General features: G+C 35.8%; 1 long non-coding RNA gene across 2 annotated transcripts; it reads right to left on the bottom strand.

The window, feature by feature from the left end:
* Positions 1–5510: 5510 nt before the first annotated feature.
* Positions 5511–8330, bottom strand: LOC112729228 (uncharacterized). Of its 2 annotated transcripts, XR_011869136.1 has the most exons (6): positions 7867–8330; positions 7472–7792; positions 6761–7366; positions 6237–6421; positions 5701–5872; positions 5511–5584 (listed from the first exon to the last, which is right to left on the bottom strand). It is a non-coding gene; the product is annotated as an uncharacterized lncRNA (long non-coding RNA). The 2 variants fall into 2 exon arrangements; XR_011869135.1 differs by lacking the exons at positions 5511–5584; positions 5701–5872 and having other exon boundaries at positions 5880–6421.
* Positions 8331–8796: the final 466 nt, after the last annotated feature.

Here is an 8796-nt window from a genome sequence, read left to right as displayed (position 1 = left end):
CAGAAAATCCATTTCGAGTGCAGGAGGGTCAGCATCCAACAGCATCTGCAGTCCTTTCTCAGCCTATGAATCAGACTTTTGCTCAGGTCCCTCAATTTCAGCCAGAAAATACCTGAAATTATAGAAAAACACACAAACTCATAGTAAAGTTCATAATTGTGATTTTTGCATAAAAACTAATAAAAATATAATAAAAAGTAACTAAAACATACTAAAAATTATGTAAAAACAATGCCAAAAAGGGTATAAATTATCCGCTCATCAATCCTCAGATTGAGGAACAGATTAACAATCTTTTAATTGAAAGTTCAGATGATGATTCTGGACTGGAATCTGTAGATGATATCAATAATATCCAAGTTGATGATATTGGATCATCCTCAGATTCTGATGTCAAGGAAATTAATGTTTTATGCAAAGATCAAGATCTCTTATTTGAAGCTATAGAGGCTATTGGTGATCCAGAACAAAAGAAAGACTTTCTTTTTAAATTAAAAAAATCTTTACAAAAAGAAAAGAAGCTTAAAAATCTTGTCCTTAGCAATAAATATGATGTCAAACCTATTCTCAAAAAACTAGAAAAAAAAAATTATTCGTCCTATAACCATTCAAGATCTCCAGACTGAGGTTAACAACCTTAAAAAGGAAATCCAAGAAATCAAAATTAATCAAAACAATCATCAACTCATTTTCTCGCAATTAATGCAAGGTGAAGAGTCTGATGATGGAGAACTTGACTATTCTCTTAAAAAACAACCTGAGTTTTCTGAAAAACAGGAAAATGAAATTTCTAACGACGATAATGGAAAAGATATCTTAAGATTAATAAATATATTCTCTTTTATGAAATGTCGTGTTAATATCCGAATTGTCGTTAAAGATTTTGTTCTCGAAACCATCGCACTCTTTGACACAGGTGCAGATTCAAATTGTATTAAAGAAGGTCTGATCCCCACAAAGTATTTTGAAAAAACTACTGAACGTCTTAGCTCGATAATGGGTGAAAGACTAAAAATCAACTTCAAATTAACCGATGGTTTTGTTGAAAAGGGTAATCTTAGGATTCCAATTAATTTCATCATAGCAAAAGATATAAAAAATAATGTAGTCTTGGGGACACCTTTTATAATCCTTTTGTTTCCATACCTAGCAGATTTTCCTGGAATTACCTCTTATGTGGGTGGACAGGAAACCTTCTTTGAATTTCTAGACTCACTAACCCAGAAAGCTTTAAACCAAATTGAAACCAAAACTAAACAGATTTGTTTTTTGAAAGAAGAAATCTCTTTCAAAACCCTTGAATCCCAACTTTCCCAACCAAGGGTTTAAGATAAAATCAAAAGTCTTTTAAATCAAATTGAAAAGTCTATCTGTTCAGATTTGCCTCATGCCTTCTGGAAAAGGAAAGAACACATTGTTGATCTTCCTTATAAAAAAGATTTCAAAGAATCACAAATCCCTACAAAAGCTCGCCCCATTCAAATGAATGAGCAGCTTTTGCAGCATTGTCAAAAGGAGATTAAAGATCTTTTGGACAAAAAATTAATTCGTCCAAGTAAAAGTCCTTGGTCTTGCTCAGCATTTTATGTCAACAAGCAAGTTGAGATAGAACGAGGAACTCCCAGGCTTGTCATCAATTACAAACCTTTAAATCAAGCTTTACAATGGATTCGTTATCCTATCCCAAACAAAAAGGATTTGCTTAATAGGCTAAACTCAGTACATATCTTTTCAAAATTTGATTTGAAATTTGGTTTTTGGCAAATCAAATCAAAGAATCTGAGAAATATAAAACTGCATTTACAGTTCCATTCGGTCAATATGAATGGAATGTAACACCTTTTGGTCTGAAAAATGCTCCATATGAATTTCAAAAAATCATGAACAACATTTTCAACCCATATTCAAATTTTGCAATCGTTTACATAGATGATGTCTTAATCTTTTCTCAAACCTTAGAAGAACACTTCAAACATGTTAAAACTTTTATGTACATCATCCAGAAAAATGGACTTGCTGTTTCCAAATAAAAAATTGTCCTTTTTCAAACAAAAATCCGTTTTCTTGGTCATATGATTTTCCAAGGAACAATAACCCCGATTGAACAATCAATTTTGTTTGCAGAAATATTTCCAGATTATATCATTGACAAACCTCAGCTCCAGAGGTTCCTAGGATGCCTTAATTATGTCTCGGATTTCATTCCAAATCTTAGTAATATTATTAAGTCTCTTCATGATAGGCTTAAGAAAAATCCTTCACCCTGGACTGACAAACATTCTGAAATCATTAGATTTCTTGAAATCAAAGTTCACAATCTTCCTTGTCTTTACCTACCTGTTCCTCATGCATTCAATACTGTTAAAACAGATGCATCTGATTTAACATATGGTGTGGTATCTTAAAACAGAAATTGCATGATAAAGAATGTATCATTGCATTTACATCAAAACATTGGAATAGTACTCAACAGATCTATTCCACAATCAGAAAAGAAATTTTAACCATAGTTTTGTGCATCACAAAATTTCAATCTGATTTACTCAATCAAAAATTTTTTGTCCGAGTTGATTGCAAATTGGCCAAAGAAGTCTTACAAAAAGATGTTAAAAATCTTGCATCAAAACAAATTTTTGCCAGATGGCAAGCTATCTTAAGCATTTTTGATTTTGAAATTGAGCACATCAAGGGCAACTCAAACTCTCTTCCTGACTTTCTCACACGTGAATATTTGTAGGGAATCAAGCAAGAACAGGATGCCTAAAAAGGCAACTATCGCCTCTTCAAGAGGCAAAAGCAGAGGCATTCGCTTAGCCCTTTCAGGGCCATCCAGGCAATCTTAATCTGATCATGAATCTGAGTCATATACCCAACAACCCTCCAAAAAATCAACCCAACAATCTGTTAAACCAACTACTAATCAAGCCAAACAAACTAAGACAGATTACGCCTTCCCAATCCAAACCCTTTTTGCCTTACAAGACCAAGGTGTCACCAAAATTAACAAAAAATCTTGGACTGATATATGCAATGAGTCAGATGAAGAATTTAACCTGACCCAACTCATATCCCAAGCAGCCAAACAAAAAATAGTCGCACCGAAACCAAAAGAAAAAGCCATATCTCTAACACCACAAACATCCTCAATCACAACAAAAACACAAAGGCCCAAGCCAATTATATCCCCACAAACAAAAATTCAAACATTATCCAAATGGAGCCTGAATTTTTGGATGAATCTCCAAACAAAGTTATCCCAAAAATCTTTCCTACCGGATAACATTTTAAACCAATCCCACCCAATAAAACTCGCCATTTTTATGAGTTCATTTTAGTAGATACTGACTCAGTATCTATTAAATACTACAAGAACAAAACCAATCCTGAATTCATAACCCATTCAACAATCCAAATCCTCAAAGTCCTGACCCCAAAGCAATTTAGAAATAATCTAAACAAAAATCAAAAGTTTTGTCAAAACTATGACCCAATAGGTTTTAATTATTGGGACTATATAGAAGCCTAGACTAAAGTATTTTGGTTTCAAAATACTCAGTACAGACATTCATGGTTAATTTATTTCAAAAGAAATTCAAACTATGTTTTTCAAAATTGGTTCTACCAATGGTGGGACTTCTTTGGGCCAATCCCAGAAATCTTACCCTCACCTACCGATGAAGGGTATAAACTATTTCAATCAAAATTTGACATTCAGGAAACATGTGTTCCTGTAATGTTGAAATTTTTCTCAATTTTCTCATTGTCATGGGTATTCTCGTGGCAATATCAATATACAAAACCGGACCATCCTAAAGCATTCCCAATCTTACAAAGGAATGCTTATGTCAAATGGTGGTCACAATTTGATTCATCAATGGCCTATCCAGAAAAGGTCAGAGATTGGTTCAAAACCAATCCCAAGAGTCAGAAGATTTCAGACCCAGAAACGACCTCGTTTCTCAATCAAACGGCACAAATTCAGGCAACCCTTGTAGGCTCACAATCGAAGCAATCAATCAAAGGAAAGCTTCAACAGATCCTTCACTTGCTTCAATAAGATGAAAAGTCCTCATCTAAAAAAGAAAGTGATGAAGAAAGCAAAGACAGTCAAGTTGAGGAAGACTGTTTCGAAGTTTGTCTAGCTAATGATTAAAACCAAAAATATTGTAATAATGCCAAGACAATTACCGAAACTATTTGAAACTTGAACTGTAGCTATAGTCTAGGTCATGTTTACCTATACTGTAGAAACAGTAAGATTTTTAATTATAAAAGGAGGTCTCGTTCTCATTGTGAGGCACCTTCATTTTACACAATCATAGAGAGAGGTTAGAGATAGAAGGATTGAGAGTCCCCTTGTAAGCTCTCCAGCTCTTCTTCTTTCCCCTTCTTCTTTTCAATCATATTTCCAATCAATAAAATATAATTTTATATCATATATCTCTTTCTCCCTTAGCTATTGTAGGCGGACTACCGCTAGTGCTAGCTTTCTTCTAATATTAATGGCTGGTTTTACCAAACCACCTTACTAATTATTTAGTTTCTGCATATTTCACTACAAGAAAACACGTCTATTGCCACGCTTTTAAAGTGTGGCAAAAAGCTGAAAAAAGCGTGGCGATAGCTTTTCGCCAAGCTTTTTAAGCTACTGCCACGCTTTTGAAAGGGTGACCTATCAAAGGGTGGCGGTTGCTCTATCGCCACGCTTTTTGCAGCCTATTGCCACGCTTTTTGTTTGCCACGCTTTTTTACAAACCGTCACTTGTAAAAGCGTGGCTGTAGGTGGAAAATACGGCCACGCTTTTAAAGCGTGGCAATAGGTAGAGATATGGCCACGCTTTTAAAGCGTGGCGATAAGTAGAGATATGGCCACGCTTTTGAAGCGTGGCAATAGGGAGAGATACGGCCACGCTTTTAAAGCATTGCGATAGGGAGATATACGGCCACGCTTTTAAAGCCTGGCGAAAGGCTTGTTAAATTAAAAAAAAATTTCTTTTTCTTACTTGATCTTAATTACTACACAATATAAATTTTCAATCCTTTTTTATTACCAAACCTATAAATATAGTATGCAATTTTTGTTGCAAGACAATTTTTATTAGTGACATAATTTTTGCTTTAATTATTTTATACATTAATAAACTAATATTCAAATACAAAATAAATTTCGAGTTCAAATTCCAAAACTAAAAACGGTAGAAAAATACAGAAACAATACAACTTAAACACTAAGTCCTTTGTTGTTCTTTCTTCCTCTAGCCCTCTCAAACTTCCTTCCCTTAGATCGTACATAAGGCTTGGTATGGCTGTGAGGAACACTAGGACCAGGATCAAAATGTTTCACAGCTTCCCTGAAATAGCAAAATCAACAAGGGAACAAAAAACATGTTTAAGTTACAAAAGATAAAGTAAGACATAAGACAAGAAGAAGCAAGAGTGTAATACTCCAGAATCCCCAATTTTCGGCTGAATTAGGACATAGCAAAGCCGAACTTACAATTTGACTGGGCAGAACAAGTCCTTTTCCATCAACACATCATTTCTGATTATAGTAATCCATTGACTCCTCAGCAATTGGAAAGAACTGCAGCACATTTAACTTACCAAATATAAATAAAACTGAGCAGCATAAAAAGAAAGATGGAGTAAATGTAAAGCAGGTTCATTAAATTTAGAAGAAAACGTTTAGATACTACTCACCTTCAAGAATAATAGAAGACTAGAAATCATCAACCTTGTTCGTTCCAGCCTTACAGTGGACAACCACAACATTCTCAATATCTAACTTCAACCACGAGTATGCACTATGACAGAAAGAGATAACCAGTTGAAGTGGTGGGCAATTATGATCATCAAATGGAAAGCTAGCCACCTGAAGAGGGAATTTGATATTGCAGATGAAAGCAGCAGTTGGTTTGTAAAACAAATCTAAGTGCTGAAAAAACCTAAAACCCAAGTGAAACAGAAAGCTGACACATGTAGTCTAGGTGTTGGAAATTAATCAAGACATCTGCATGAACACTCTATTTCCTCGGAACATTTATGATCACATTAAAAGAGATAATGTTGTTAAGTAGAGTAATATTATATGGTCTAGTAATCAATAATTATTCCACGATTTCCCAGGCTGAGAAACCACGTTAACAATATGGGCTATGATATGTAACACCTAAAAAAATAATAATTAAAATTCTAACAACATGCATGGATTGGCTTCTCTAAAATGATACTCACACCTTCAATCTAAAGGTGCTTCAAAGGGGATAAGCAACAGTTTGCCCAACAGTTCCAGGTGCAGCACCACATGCCAGGCGAGTTGTCACACTCAACTCAGAATCTTGCACTAGACCAAATGGATTGGATTTAACTAACCAATCTTTCAAAGACTCATAAACAGCAAAGTTTAGACCTACAATGGAACCTGGAAAACAGAGAAAACAATTAAAAATAAGAAAGCATTAATTCTAATAACAGCACTACAGCCACTACAGCAGGAGAGGAGGGGTGGAGAACTTTAGGGAGTTAATTATATCAGTTGCATGAATTGCCCAAGCACAATATTAAGATTTGTCATATTTGCCATTATGATCATGACTGTAATCATCAACTTTGTAAAGAAGTAATCATCAACAAAAAGCATACTATAAATATTAAGAGCAGTAGAGCACAAAGAACACGAAGAAAACCAATGTTATATCTTCTCTCTATGTGATTTGCAAACCAAGCAATTGGTAAACAGAAAAATAAGGTAAAGATGTACCTGTACAGTTATCCTGCCTCGAACCATATCCATTGGATAAGTTGCGGACATGGCAATTATTCCAGCACATGCTCCAGCTCCAAGATGTAAAACAGGAGTCAGCTGAGATCCTCTGCCAAAATCCTAAGAAAAACAGTTAGACAAACAGGGTTTTATAACTGAACCCACCCCCAGCCCCTTTCCTTTCTTTGATTGAGAAAAGTGCTACTTATTAATTTTTATCGTTAAGTTTTTATAGGTACATCTGTAAAAATATCAGTTAATGAGAAAGCAGTAACTGGAGACCAAAACCTGCAATCCCTCTTGCCCAACACCAAAAAACCAGATGGGGAAAGAAAACAATAAATACGGACATACAATTTCCAGTTTTTTGCTGATACAGCTGCAGTATAGATCTGAGAGAAAACAATAGTCAGTGAAACAGGACAGGGGCACTTAAAAATATGTCAGATGCAATGAACAAAAAACTGAAACTTGTTAAATGAAACTGCTCCCTATATTCTGTAGTTCAAATCAGACACTACAAGAAACTTGGTGTATTACTAATTACTTACAGTCTTTATTTGGATATACGTGAATAACCCCATCTTGCATTTCAAAGTAGTGCTGCATTACAAAACAAATTAACATTCATTTAATCACAGAAGATAAAATTGGGATATCTACCTCTTCGATGATGGAAAAGTATAAAATAAATTCATAAAAACTCACATCAGCACCGAAATAATGGAAAGTGAAGGTGATGCAGAATAGCTATGGTGGTTAATCCATTCAGCACCGAGAGCGGCATCAGTAATTCCAGCAACAGTGACCATGGTTACAGCAAAATAGAGAATTTAAACTCAATGGAATCGAAAACAGAAATGAATTCGATGGAATTGGAAACAAAGACAGCTTAGGATAAAAGAACGAAACAGCAGCAATAGGAGAGGCAACCCCCTTCTCTCCAGTCCGTGATTCCGGCGACCAGAGGCACGGCGGTTGTTCCCCAGTGACAATCGACGGCGGCGGCTGAAGCTTCTTCAATGGTGACTAAAACCAACACGCAGGGACAATAAGGTTTTTGGAATCTTAAACGAAGGTAAACCAAACTCAAAAACCCTTACCGATGGTGAATCTCAGTGGCGGCAGCGGAGCTTTTCAGCGGCAGAGGCGCGGCGGTGGCTGAGCACGGGTCTCCCCTTTCTCTCCTCGGCTCCCGAGCTCTCTCTCTCTCTCTCTCTCTCTCTCTCTTTCAATCTTCATGAACGGCAACGGCGCGGGCTGGAGGTGACAGCGCGAACGGCGGCAACGGGACTGGAAGCTTCTGCGACGCAACGGCGGCGAGCCCAGTGACGGTGTCATCCCTTCCTTTTCTCCCCGTTGCTCCCCTTCTCCTCCTCTTGTGCGTGACGACGACACGGCTGCGATGGCAAGGACGACACTGAGCGCGGCGCGGTAGCGAGCGGGACACGATCCTGAGCAGCGCGGTGACGGCTCCTCTCCGACGCTCTCTTCCTCCCTGATTTTCCCCTTCCCCGTTTCCCTTTTTCTTGCCTTCGTTTCTTTCTTTCTTTCTGTCTTTCTCTTTTTTTTCTGAAGGATGGAACTGAGTTTGGGTTAGGGAGTGGGGGTGGTTAGGTTAGATGAGTGGCGGTGGTTAGGTTAGATTAGGAGGGGTTATAGTTTAATTTGATTAAAATTAGGGTTTTATTTGGGAATTTAGAGTTAAGATAAAATTTATATAAGTAATATAATAATTCTATAAAATTAAGAGTAATAAGATAATTGAAAATTTGTTTTAATCCAACACTAATATTTATTAAAAATAATATTTAATTATCAATTTACAAATTATTCTCAAATAAATAATTCTAATTCGATAACTATAGATAATATAATTAATTTTCTTTATTCATGAAAATTAAAGTATTAATTTCTAGAATCACAATTATTTAAATCAAATCATATAAATTCTTATTATTTTACGATTCCTAAACTTTATAATTTAAATATGCAAATTACCCAATAGTTGTAAAATTAGATAAAATTTTTAA

Source organism: Arachis hypogaea, chromosome 12 (genome assembly GCF_003086295.3).
Source record: "Arachis hypogaea cultivar Tifrunner chromosome 12, arahy.Tifrunner.gnm2.J5K5, whole genome shotgun sequence".
Taxonomy (NCBI): domain Eukaryota; kingdom Viridiplantae; phylum Streptophyta; class Magnoliopsida; order Fabales; family Fabaceae; genus Arachis; species Arachis hypogaea.
This window is presented reverse-complemented; position numbering and strand designations above follow the sequence as displayed.